Source organism: Eschrichtius robustus, chromosome 2, assembly GCF_028021215.1.
Source record: "Eschrichtius robustus isolate mEscRob2 chromosome 2, mEscRob2.pri, whole genome shotgun sequence".
Taxonomy (NCBI): Eukaryota; Metazoa; Chordata; class Mammalia; order Artiodactyla; family Eschrichtiidae; genus Eschrichtius; species Eschrichtius robustus.
Genome location: NC_090825.1, coordinates 36244199 through 36258402, shown reverse-complemented (window position 1 = coordinate 36258402; position 14204 = coordinate 36244199).

Below are 14204 nucleotides of genomic sequence, written 5' to 3'. Positions count from 1 at the left end.
TTTTCTGTAGTTTTATAATAAATCTAAAACACTATCATTTTTAGCATGAAATGCTAAGTAATTGTTTCACCAAAAATAGTCACCCTATACTACAACCATCTAAGTTTGTTTTAATAATTCTCAGATACCCACTTCCACTATGTCAGCCCCCTTAGTACACCACTATGATTATCTGTTGTTTAAAAAAGATGTCCTAAGTACGTTATCTAAGTGAACAAAAGCATAAACATTTCAACTATCAAATCATCAGAACTGCTTAGGCAAGCATAAATATCTCCTGGCTCCAGTGTATCCCTTATGGAATTTTTTGTGTGTGTTACTTGGTCTGCTGTTGCGATGATAGCAGGCCCAGGCTGGGATGATAAAATTATGGATCTTTTTTTTATAGCTTAAGTGCTTTTCATTTCTTATGAAATAGAGATTTATTTCCAGGTAGTGATACAGTTTAATATAGTGCAAATACAGGAAAAACAAGATGTTCAGTAAATCAGGAACACAATCAATAGACAATACCACAAGGAAAAATAAGTTGAGTTTAAGAAAAGATCCAAGCCTCCTTGATTGGTTTACATTAGAGAAGGCAAAATGTATTATTCTTTTTATATACTTCATGTTATTGGTATTTTTTTCATTTTCACCAGGAAACTGAGTTCTCCAAGCCCTGAGCTAATTTTCCCAACAATCCTTTGGTTTTGCAAAGTGAAGAACCACTCCAGGGTGATGTTCAACTCAGTGACTAACTGACTTAGAAATTTCCTTTTTTAGGTCCCATCTTCACATCACACAAGACCACTGACTCTGTCTTGACAACAAAGGTGATATGCCATAGAGAATTACAGAGAAATACAAGAGAAACCAAGTCCTATTGTAACTTCCTTTGGTGAAATAATTTCTTTTGGACTGGTATCAGATTCCATTTAATACTGTCCATTTCTGAGATCTTTCTTTTTCCCTCCACAGAAGTCCTCTCAACTGTCACACTGACAAGTCGGCCTTTTTCTGATGTCCCTAAGTGCCTGCACTACCACGCATTCAGATAAGAACTGGAGATGAGTGACTGGGTTAACTGATAAAATTGCTAATTAAAGCCCTGTTTTCAACACTCCTGAAAGATTAACCAACTGGGCCAAACTTTAGAGCACAGAGGAAGTTTTACTTTTAACAGTGTACACTGTCTGGTAAACAAAAGGCTCTAACAATTTCAAAGAAAGTAATTTCCAAAGCCATTTTTCCAGCCAGAGAGGTATACAAATGGGACAATTTAATCAAAGCTTCACAAGGGTTTTCTTCCTAGTGAGCGCTGTTGCTTGGCAGGCAAACATAGATGTTGATCAACTGAATATTTATATATCATTGTGCTGACACAGTAAGAGCAACACAAATACAGAAGTGTCATTTTCTTTCAAAAAAATTAATCTAATCATTTCAGTTTTAAAATTGGTGAGAAAAAAAAATTCTATTTTTGACTTTCTCAGGAAGATACTGTCAGAGACATACTATAATGTGGTGGCTTAGGGTATGGACTCAGCAGCCCAAAGCCTGGCTTTGGATTCTGCCTCTGCCACTTCCTACCTGGGTGACCTTGAGCTAGTTACTTAACTTCTCTACGCCTCAGTTATCCCATCTGAAAAACTGAAATGATAACAATAGTACCTAACTCATAGTTAATGAGGGTAAAATGAATTAAATCAAGTGCTTAGAAGAGTATGAGACATATAATCACACAGGAAATGTGTGTTATTATAATTCCATAAACAAATATGATGGTTACGTGTCTGAACATAAGATTTAACTCCCCTATGTGTGTGTATAATAATCAAAGATAGCTCCTCAGAGCCTTTCAACACCATCCTATACTTGAAATAATTTGATCACACCAAGAATATCCTCATCTATAAAATGAATTTCTTGTACAATATGACTGCTAAACTTTCTTCTTGCTCAAATGATCATCAGCCTTATATCTGGAACTCCTGACTTCCTTGGCTCACTGGCTAATTATTATCCTCTCATGACTACTTTCCCAATGTGCTATTGATATAAATCCACCAAGTGCCTAACCCTAAAAATGAATGTTACCTACTCTGCTGGGAAAAGTTCACAGAAAGTTTCACAGAAAGTTATCTCTCGTGGAGTTCGGGGGTTTTTAACTTGTAAAAAGAAGTGGGTTCATTTTCCCTGAGGGCTTTTTCTTTTCCCAGAACCAGTCAATCCCTCCAATGACAGACGTGTGGCCTATGGATAGTGTGGGGAAGGAAAGGTGGAGAATGGATGGGCAGGAGAGTTAAAAACAGGGAGGAAACACAGCCTCACCAAGTTTTCCCTTGCCTGTTGCCCTCTCTGAGGGTGAAAGAAAGACCATTAAAATGTGACCATCTTTGATATCACTTATAATATGGTTGGAAACAGGACTCTTGCAGTTCAAACGTAGGGTGTTTAGACTGTATAAAAACATGAGGCTCCAGTAACATCAAAGGCTACTCGTGGGTGGTTTGGGCCAGTGTGAGGTCACCACTGTCCTCAACTGTAATAGGTGTGGAGACACTGTGTACCTGAGAAATGGCGGTGTTTGCTTTTCTCCTGCTGATAAATGTGGAGCTGGGAGAGGGGATGCCTTTGTGTGCTTGAGGAATGATCTACTGTGGAAGGTTTAAAGGCAAACAGGTATCAGGTTAGGGTTACAGGGGGCAACTTTTTGAACGGGATGTCCTTTGTTCTCAGAGAACAGGCTTCTTAAATTGGTGGAGCAAGGACAGACTTTGATAGGAAAGGCTTTCTGCTTGACCACCAAGTTTAAAATAAAGGCAATGTAATCCTGTCAATAGGAAATTTGGATGACATCAAGGAAGGATATAAAACATGAGGTAGGTTAACCTCATTTTGCTTTTTCATGTTTAAATATTTTTATCTTACATTAGTTCCACAACACTCATCTGATGTTTGTTTTAATTCCAATAGCATAAAATTGAGGTAAGAACACTTCACATAATTTCTCCTGGCCTACAGGACAGGTTCTAAGAAATAATCTCTTTATTTACTATTTATTTCTATTTAATTTATTTATTATAAATAAATCTATTTATCTATCATGGTTTTAAGAGGTTTTAGCATAATATTCTAAAACTTTTTAAAATTAGAGACTTATCTATGAAAGAGACCTCATCGAGATAATCTTAACCATTTTCCAGAGCAAAAGGCAATACTATATCCATGGAAGATGGATAATAAGTAAATATTTGACCTCTAATACAGAGAGCAGTACAATTCTAACAATTGTATTGTATTCTAGCAGTACAATTCTAAGCAGAGGCCAACCAAAATAAAGGAAACAAGAGAGATGGACCAGACTGATTCTAAAGGACGAGTTCAGGGAGGTGCTATCTCCACCTCTTGCAGCTTGGGTTTGGTGGCATTCTCATTCTCTCCCAGAAACCCGTTCATTAGGAATCTCACTTGAGGGAGTTCATTCCCTAACTCTCAGGCTCTCCTGAACTCTATCAATACTTACGAGTCTCACTGGGGCTTATGAATCGCCTCAAAATTGTACCTTATCTACTGTAACTCCTCAACTAATTTGCAAATGCTAGAAAGTACTTTACTTCCTACTTTCTTTTCATCCCACATGCATCTAGTGCAACACTATGAAAGAGAAATTTAATTATTATTGGTTGAGGTAGAAATGACGTCTCTACCTAATAGGAAGGAAAAAAAGAGTAATATAGGAAAATCTCACTCTCCTCCAGTGCTAACTCTTTCCACATCTTCTCAGTGGACTAAAAACACATACAGACATATCATTTCTAACTGCATGTTATACATTTTAGGGGAAAAAATCATTTTATGCTTGACTCAGGTCCAATTTCCATTGTGATTTTTGCCCTCCAGAAATAAACATCGTGGTCACGATGTCTGCCCTGCATCCTTGTGGCCCAGCAAAACGGTGGTTTCCGATGAAATGCGAGTGCTCTGGTAAGACTGTGCAGCCCGCAGTGGCTGCAAACTCATGAACCACAGGTTTTTTAACCACTGGCAGAATTTCAAACCACTAAATTGAATGATAAGTCCCTCAAACAGCTGTCACTTAAGATTCCTGGGTTTTGATGAAAGGCCAGAAGTACTTGTAATTACTCCCCTCTAGCACCCTTTTCCTAAACACAGCACACAGCATTGGCAACAATTCTCAATAAAATAACCAGTCTGAATATGGGACAATGAAGCAGGTATCTAATGACTGACAGAAAAAAAAGACAAAGAAGTCTTTGTTTTCTTTCTTTCTTTCTTTCTTTCTTTTTTTCAGTTACAAGAAAACCCCAAGGTCTAAAACCAATTACAGCTCATAAGGCCCCACTAATTTTAATCTCCTTCCATCTTTCATTGGATTCCAAGGTTCAATTCCCTGTGGCAACTTCGTTGAAACCCATTTCACCTAGAGTAGTTCATCTGAGAAGGGAACACTGATTTCCTGAGTGGAGGAGGTCATTCCTTTGGAGGCATATCATCATTCCACTTGGAACTCTGGTGCTGATAAAGTCTAGCTTCTCTAAGAAAAACTTACTGTAATTGTTGAATTTAAACAACGTTTAGTTTAACTTTAATGATTACTTACTCTAAAGAAATATATATATATACATATATATGTATACATAATATGATCATATTATGTGACTATCAAGACAACAGAGTGAGATATGTCTGGCAAGTGTCATTAACCTTATTTTACAGATTAAGAAATAAACTTTAACATGTTAATTTCTAGCCCTGAACCTCTATGAGCTGATAGAGCCAGTACTGAAATTCACAACCCATTGATTTCAAATCCAGTAAATAATCATACTTAAAAACACAGTCACAACTTCTTTCATATCCACTTCTTTTTTTTTTTTAACATCTTTATTGGAGTATAATTGCTTTACAATGGTGTGTTAGTTTCTGCTTTATAACAAAGTGAATCAGTTATACATATACATATGTTCCCATATCTCTTCCCTCTTGCGTCTCCCGCCCTCCCACCCTCCCTATCCCACCCGTCTAGGTGGTCACAAAGCACCGAGCTGATCTCCCTGTGCTATGCGGTTGCTTCCCACTAGCTATCTATTTTACGTTTGGCAGTGTATATATGTCCATGCCACTATCTCACTTTGTCACAGCTTACCCTTCCGCCTCCCCATATCCTCAAGTCCATTCTCTAGTAGGTCTGTGTCTTTATTCCCGTCTAGCCCCTAGGTTCTTCATGACATTTTTTTTTTCTTAGAGTCCATATATATGTGTTAGCATACGGTATTTGTTTTTCTCTTTCTGACTTACTTCACTCTGTATGACAGACTCTAGGTCCATCCACCTCACTACACATAACTCAATTTCGTTTCTTTTTATGGCTGAGTAATATTCCATTGTATATATGTGCCACATCTTCTTTATCCATTCATCTGTTGATGGACACTTAGGTTGTTTCCATGTCCTGGCTATTGTAAATAGAGCTGCAATGAACACTGTGGTACATGACTCTTTGAAGTATGGTTTTCTCAGGGTATATGCCCAGTAGTGGGATTGCTGGGTCATATGGTAGTTCTATTTATTGTCTTTTAAGGAACCTCCATGCTGTTCTCCATAGTGGCTGTATCAACTTACATTCCCACCAACAGTGCAAGAGGGTTCCCTTTTCAACACAACCTCTCCAGCATTTACTGTTTGTAGATTTTTTGATGATGGCCATTCTGACCGTTATGAGGAGATACCTCACTGTACTTTTGATTTGCATTTCTCTAATGATTAATGATGTTGAGCATTCTTTCATGTGTCTGTTGGCCATCTGTATATCTTCTTTGGAGAAATGTCTATTTAGGTCTTCTGCCCATTTTTGGATTGGGTTTTTTGTTTGACATTGAGCTGCATGAGCTGCTTGTAAATGTTGGAGATTAATCCTTTGTCAGTCGCTTCATTTGCAAATATTTTCTCCCATTCTGAGGGTTGTCTTTTCGTCTTGTTTATGGTTTCCTTTGCTGTGCAAAAGCTTTTAAGTTTCATTAGCTCCCATTTGTTTATTTTTGTTTTTTTTCCATTTCTCTAGGAGGTGGGTCAAAAAGGATCTTGCTGTGATTTATGTCATAGAGTGTTCTGCCTATGTTTTCCTCAAAGAGTTTGATAGTGTCTGCCCTTACATTTAGCTTTTTAACCCATTTTGAGTTTATTTTGGTGTATGGTGTTAGGGAGTGTTCTAATTTCATACTTTTACATGTACCTGTCCAGTTTTCCCAGCACCACTTATTGAAGAGGCTGTCTTTTCTCCATTGTATCTTCTTGCCTCCTTTATCAAAGATAAGATGACCATATGTGCATGGGTTTATCTCTTGGCTTTCTATCCTGTTCCATTGATCTATATTTCTGTTTTTGTGCCAGTACCAAACTGTCTTGATTACTGTAGCTTTGTAGTATAGTCTGAAGTCACAGAGCCTGATTCCCCCAGCTCCGTTTTTCTTTCTCAAGATTGCTTTGGCTATTCGGGGTCTTTTGCGTTTCCATACAAATTGTGAAATTTTTTGTTCTAGTTCTGTGAAAAATGCTATTGGTAGTTTGATAGGGATTGCATTGAATCTGTAGATTGCTTTGGGTAGTAGAGTCATTTTCACAATGTTGATTCTTCCAATCCAAGAGCATGGTATATCTCTCCATCTATTTATATCATCTTTAATTTCTTTCATCAGTGTCTTATAATTTTCTGCATACAGGTCTTTTGTCTCCTTAGGTAGGTTTATTCCTAGATATTTTATTGTTTTTGTTGCAGTGGTAAATGGGAGTGTTTTCTTAATTTCACTTTCAGATTTTTCATCATCAGTGTATAGGAATGCTAGAGATTTCTGTGCATTAATTTTGTATCCTGCTACTTTACCAAATTCATTGATTAGCTCTACTAGTTTTCTGGTAGCATCTTTAAGATTCTCTATGTATAGTATCATGTCATCTGCAAACAGTGACAGCTTTACTTCTTCTTTTCCAATTTGGATTCCTTTTATTTCTTTGTCTTCTCTGATTGCTGTGGCTAAAACTTCCAAAACAATGTTGAATAATGGTGGTGAGAGTGGGCAACCTGGTCTTGTTCCTGATCTTAGTGGAAATGGTTTCAGTTTTTCACCATTGAGGACGATGTTGGCTGTGAGTTTGTCATATATGGCCTTTATTATGTTGAGGAAAGTTCCCTCTATGCCTACTTTCTGGAGGGTTTTTCATAAATGGGTGTTGAATTTTGTCGAAAGTTTTTTCTGCATCTATTGAGATGATCGTATGGTTTTTCTCCTTCAATTTGTTAATATCATGTATCACATTGATTGATTTGCGTATATTGAAGAATCCTTGCATTCCTGGGATAAACTCCACTTGATCATGGTGTATGATCCTTTCAATGTGCTGTTGGATTCTGTTTGCTAGTATTTTGTTAAGGATTTTTGCGTCTACGTTCATCAGTGATATTGGCCTGTAATTTTCTTCCTTTGTGACATCTTTGTCTGGTTTTGGTATCAGGGTGATGGCGGCCTCGTAGAATGAGTTGGGGAGTGTTCCTCCCTCTGCTATATTTTGGAAGAGTTTGAGAAGGATAGGTGTTAGCTCTTCTCTAAATGTTTGATAGAATTCACCTGGGAAGCCATGTGGTCCTGGGCTTTGGTTTGTTGGAAGATTTCTAATCACAGTATCAAATTCAGTGCTTGTGACTGGTCTGTTCATATTTTCTATTTCTTCCTGGTTCAGTCTCAGAACGTTGTGCATTTCTAAGAATTTGTCCATTTCTTCCAGGTTGTCCATTTTATTGGCATAGAGTTACTTGTAGTAATCTCTCATGATCCTTTGTATTTCTGCAGTGTCAGTTGTTACTTCTCCTTTTTCATTTCTAATTCTACTGATTTGAGTCTTCTCCCTTTTTTTCTTGATGAGTCTGGCTAATGGTTTATCAATTTTGTTTATCTTCTCAAAGAACCAGCTTTTAGTTTTATTGATCTTTGCTATTGTTTCCTTCATTTCTTTTTCATTTTTTTCTGATCTGACCTTTATGATTTCTTTCCTTTAGCTAACTTCAGGGGTTTTTTGTTCTCCTTTCTCTAATTGGTTTAGGTGTAAGGTTAGGTTGTTTATTTGAGTTGTTTCTTGTTTCTTAAGGTAGGATTGTATTGCTATAAACTTCCCTTTTAGAACTGCTTTTGCTGCATCCCATAGGTTTTGGGTTGTCGTGTTTTCATTGTCATTTGTTTCTAGGTATTTTTTGATTTCCTCTTTGACTTCTTCAGTAATCTCTTGGTTATTAAGGAGTGTATTGTGTAGCCTCCATGTGTTTGTATTTTTTACAGATTTTTTTCCTGTAATTGATATCTTGTCTCATAGCATTGTGGTCGGAAAACATACTTGATACGATTTCGATTTTTTTAAATTTACCAAGGCTTGATTTGTGACCCAAGATATGATCTATCCTGGAGAATGTTCCATGGGCACTTGTGAAGAATGTGTATTCTGTTGTTTTTGGATGGAATGTCCTATAAATATCAATTAAGTCCATCTTGTTTAATGTATCTTTTAAAGCTTGTGTTTCCTTATTTATTTTCATTTTGGATGATCTGCCCATTGGTGAAAGTGGGGTGTTAAAGTCCCCTACTATGATTGTGTTGTTGTCGATTTCCCCTTTTATGGCTGTTAGTATTTGCCTTATGTATTGAGGTGCTCCTATGTTGGGTGCATAAATATTTACAATTGTTATACCTTCCTCTTGGATCGATCCCTTGATCATTATATAGTGTCCTTCTTTGTCTCTTGTAATAGTCTTTATTTTAAAGTCTATTTTGTCTGATATGAGAATTGCTACTCCAGCTTTCTTTTGGTTTTCATTTGCATGGAATATCTTTTTCCATCCCCACACTTTCAGTCGTATGTGTCCCTAGGTCTGAAGTGGGTCTCTTGTAGACAGCATATACACGGGTCTTGTTTTTGTATCCATTCAGCCAGTCTATGTCTTTTGGTTGGAGCATTTAATCCATTTTCATGTAAGGTAATTATCGATATGTATGTTCCTATTCCCATTTTCTTAAATGTTTTGGGTTTGTTATTGTAGGTCTTTTCCTTCTCTTGTGTTTCCCTGCCTACAGAAGTTCCTTTAGCATTTGTTGTACAGCTGGTTTGGTGGTGCTGAATTCTCTTAGCTTTTGCTTGTCTGTAAAGGTTTTAATTTCTCCATCAAATGTGAATGAGATCCTTGCTGGGTAGAGTAATCTTGGTTGTAGGTTTTTCTCCTTCATCACTTTAAGTATATCTTGCCACTCCCTTCTGGCTTGCAGAGTTTCTGCTGAAAGATCAGATGTTAACCTTATGGGGATTCCTTTGTGTGTTATTTGTTGTTTTTCCCTTGCTGCTTTTAATATTTTTTCTTTGTATTTAATTTTTGATAGTTTGATTAATATGTGTCTTGGCGTGTTTCTCCTTGGATTTATCCTGTATGGGACTCTCTGTGCTTCCTGGACTTAAACTATTTCCTTTCCCATATTAGGGAGGTTTTCAACTATAATCTCTTCAAATATTTTCTCAGTCCCTTTCTTTTTCTCTTCTTCTTCTGGGACCCCTATAATTCGAATGTTGGTGCGTTTCCTGTTGTCCCAGAGGTCTCTGAGACTGTCCTCAGTTCTTTTCATTCTTTTTTCTTTATTCTGCTCTGCAGTAGTTATTTCCACTATTTTATCTTCCAGGTCACTTATCTGCTCTTCTGTCTCAGTTATTCTGCTAGTGATCCCTTCTAGAGAATTTTTAATTTCATTTATTGTGTTGTTCATCATTGTTTGTTTGCTCTTTAGTTCTTCTAGCTCCTTGTTAAACGTTTCTTGTTATTTTTTCTATTCTATTTCCAAGATTTTGGATCATCTTTACTATCATTATTCTGAATTCTTTGTTAGGTAGACTGCCTTTTTCCTCTTCATTTGTTAGGTCTGGTGGGTTTTTACCTTGCTCCTTCATCTGCTGTGTGTTTCTCTGTTGTCTCATTTTGCTTATCTTACTGTGTTTGGGGTCTCCTTTTCACAGGCTGCAGGTTCGTAGTTCCCGTTGTTTTTGGTGTCTGCCCCAGTGGCTAAGGTTGGTTCAGTGGGTTGTGTAAGCTTCCTGGTGGAGGGGACTAGTGCCTGTGTTCTGGTGGATGAGGCTGGATCTTGTCTTTCTGGTGGGCAGGTCCACGTCTGGTGGTGTGTTTTGGGGTGTCTGTGGCCTTATTATGATTTTAGGCAGCCTCTGTGCTAATAGATGGGGTTGTGTTCCTGTCTTGCTAGTTGTTTGGCATAGTGTGTCCTGCACTGTAGCTTGCTGGCTGTTGAGTGAAGCTGGGTCTTGGCGTTGAGATGGAGATCTCCGGGAGATTTTTGCCGTTTGATATTACATGGAGCTGGGAAGTCTCTTGTGGACCAGTGTCCTGAAGTTGGCTCTCCCACCTCAGAGGCACAGCCCTGACGCCTGGCTGGAGCACCAAGAGACTTTCATCCACACAGCTCAGAATAAAAGGGAGAAAAAATAGAAAGAAAGGAAGAAAGAAAGAAGATAAAATAAAATAAAGTAAAATAAAATAAAGTTATTAAAATAAAAAATAATTTTTAAGAAAAAAAATTTTTTAAGTTAAAAAAAAAAAAAAACCGGACATACAGAACCCTAGGACAAATGGTAAAAGCAAAGCTATAAAGGCAAAATCACACACAGAAGCATACACATACACACTCACAAAAAGAGAAAAAGGGAAAAATATATATATATCTTTGCTCCCAAAGTCCACCTCCTCAATTTGGGATGATTCATTGTCTATTCAGGTATTCCACAGATGCAGGGTACATCAAGTTGATTGTGGAGCTTTAATCCGCTGCTCTTGAGGCTGCTGGGAGAGATTTCCCTTTCTCTTCTTTGTTTGCACAGCTCCCGGGGTTCAGCTTTGGATTTGGACCCGTCTCTGCCTGTAGGTCGCCTGAAGGCGTCTGTTCTTCGCTCAGACAGGACAGGGTTAAAGGAGCCGCTGATTCGGGGGCTCTGGCTCACTGAGGCCGGGGGGAGGGAGGGGTACGGATGCGGGGCAAGCTTGCAGTGGCAGAGGCCAGAGTGACGTTGCAGCAGCCTGAAGCGTGCCGTGCGTTCTCCCGGGGAAGTTGTCCCTGGATCACGGGAGCCTGGCCGTGGCGGGCTGCGCAGGCTCCCGGGAGGGGAGGTGTGGAGAGTGACCTGTGCTCGCACACAGGCTTCTTGGTGGCGGCAGCAGCAGCCTTAGCGTCTCATGCCCATCTCTGGGGTCCACGCTGATGGCCGTGGCTCGTGCCCGTCTCTGGAGCTCGTTTAAGCGGCACTCTGAATCCCCTCTCCTCGTGCAGCAGGAAACTAAGAGGCAAGAAAAAGTCTTGCCTCTTTGCCAGCTCCAGACCTTTTCCCGGACTCCCTCCCGGCTAGCTGTGGCGCACTAGCCCCCTTCAGGCTGTGTTCACGCTGCCAACCCCAGTCCTCTCCCTGCGATCCGACCGAAGCCCAAGCCTCAGCTCCCAGCCCCCGCCCACCCCGGCAGGTGAGCAGACAAGCCTCTCGGGCTGGTGAGTGCTGGTCGGCACCGATCCTCTGTGCGGGAATCTCTCCGCTTTGCCCTCCGCACCCCTGTGGCTGCGCTCTCCTCCGTGGCTCTGAAGCTTCCCCCCTCCGCCACCCGCAGTCTCCGCCCGCGAAGGGGCTTCCTAGTGTGTGGAAACCTTTCCTCCTTCACAGTTCCCTCCCACTGGTGCAGGTCCCATCCCTATTCTTTTGTCTCTGTATTTTCTTTTTTATTTTGCCCTACCCAGGTAATGGGGAGTTTCTTGCCTTTTGGGAGGTCTGAGGTCTTCTGCCAGCGTTCAGTAGGTGTTCTGTAGGAGTTGTTCTACATGTAGATGTATTTCTGATGTATTTGTGGAGAGTAAGGTGATCTCCGCATCTTACTCTTCCACCATCTTGAAGCTCCTCCCTGTAAATTTTTTTGATGATGGCCATTCTGACCGGTGTGAGGTGATACCTCATTGTACTTTTGATTTGCATTTCTCTAATGATTAGTGATGTTGAGCATCCTTTCATGTGTTTGTTGGCAATCTGTATGTCTTCTTTGGAGAAATGTCTATTTAGGTCTTCTGCCCACCACCACCTACTCTTAAATGTACCCAGGCCACCTTCCAATGATACCACAAGAGCAGTGGCTATATATATCCTGTGTCAAATACTCCATTCTGGGGCTTGTTATAAAAGTTCCCGTTTCCTCCCAAACATTGTTCCCAAACCACTTTTCTGCAATTCCCTGTCAATTGCCTTTCCTCTTCTAAAGGGAAATCTTCCATTTCCACTACCTTTTCCTCACCCTCTTTTCCATCAAATACCAGTTTCTAGAACACTGTTGTCTCTTTTGTTATATCTACCACTTGCTCATAATCCTCCTTTCCACCCTTCCATCAGTTATCGTTCTTAGTGACTAACATAATGGCTGATAATGATTCCAGTGCCCCGATGTATAATTTCTAGAAAGATTGGTAAGATTTAGATACACAGAGGTTATGGGAAGGAGCTGTGTTCTAAGAAGTGAGAACTGTGTGGGGAAAGACAAGGAGATTCAAGTCTGTTTAGAATTTGGTAGAAATGGGAATACAGGCATACCTCAGAGATATTGCAGGTTCAGTTCCAGACTGCCACAATAAAGTAAATATCATAATAAGGCAAATCACACAAATTTTTTTGTTTCCCATTGTATATGAAAGTTATATTTAGACTATGCTGTAGTCTATTAATTGTGAAATAACATTATGTCTAAAGAAACAATGTACGTACTTTAGTTTAAAGTACTTTACTGCTAAAAAGTGCTAATCATCATCTGAGCCTTGAGGAAGTCATAATCTTTTTTCCAGTGGAGGGTCTTGCCTCGATGTTGATGGCTGCTGACTGATCAGGGTTGTGGCGGCTGAAGGTTAGGGTGGCCGTGGCGATTTCTTAAAACGAGACAACAATGAGTTTGCCCCGTCAACTGACTCTTTCTTTCGTGAACAATTTCTCTGTAGTATACGATGCTGTTTGATAGCATCTTATCCACAGTAGAACTTCTTTCAAAATTGGAATCAGTCCTCCCAAACCCTGCCACTGCTTTATTAACTAAGTTTATGTAATATTCTAAATTCTTTGTTGTCATTTCAACAATCTTCAAAGCATCTTCACAAGGCATAAATTTCATCTCAAGATACCACCTTCTTTACTCATCCATAAGAAGCAACTCCTCATCCATTAAAGTTTCATCATGATATTACAGCAATTCAGTCACACTTCAGGCTCCACTTTTAATTCTAGTTCTTTGGCAATTTTCACCACATCTGCAGATACTTCTTCTACTGAAGTCTTGAACCCTTCCAAGTCATCTGTGAGGGTTGGAATCAACTTCTTCCAAACTCCTATTAATGGTAATATTTTGACTTTCCATGAATCATGAATGTTCTTGATGGCATCTAGAATGATAAATCCTTTCCAGGTTTTCAATTTACTTTGCCCAGATCCATCAGAGGAATCACTATCAATGGCAACTATAACCTTACAAAATGCATTTTTTTAATAATAAGATTTGAAAGTTGAAATTTTTCACTGATCTATGGGCTATAGAATGGATGTTGTATTAGCAGGCATGAAAATATTACCCTGTTGTACAGTTCCATCAGAGCTCTTGGGTAAACAGGTGTATTGTCAATGAGCACTAATGTTGTGAAAGGAATCTTTTTTTTCTTAGCAGTACGTCTCAACAGTGGGCTTAAAATATTTCTTAAACCATGTTGGAAACAGATGGGCTCTCATCTAAGCTTTGTAGTTCCATTTATAGAGCACAGGCAGAGTAGATTTAGCATAATTTTTAAGGGCCCTAGGATTTTCAGAATGGTAAATGAGCACTGGCTTCAACTTAAAGTCACCAGCTACATTAGCCCCTAACAAGAGAGTCAACCTGTCTTTTGAAGCTTTGAAACCAGGCATTGATTTCTCTTCTTTAGCTATGAAAGTCCTAGATGGCATCTTCTTCCAATATAAGGCTGTTTTGTCTACATTGAAAGTTCATTGTTTAGTGTAGGCACCTTCATTAATGATCTGAGCTAGATCTTCTGGATAACTTGCTGCAGCTTCTACATCAGCACTTCCTACTGCACCTTGCACTTTTATGTTATAGAGAT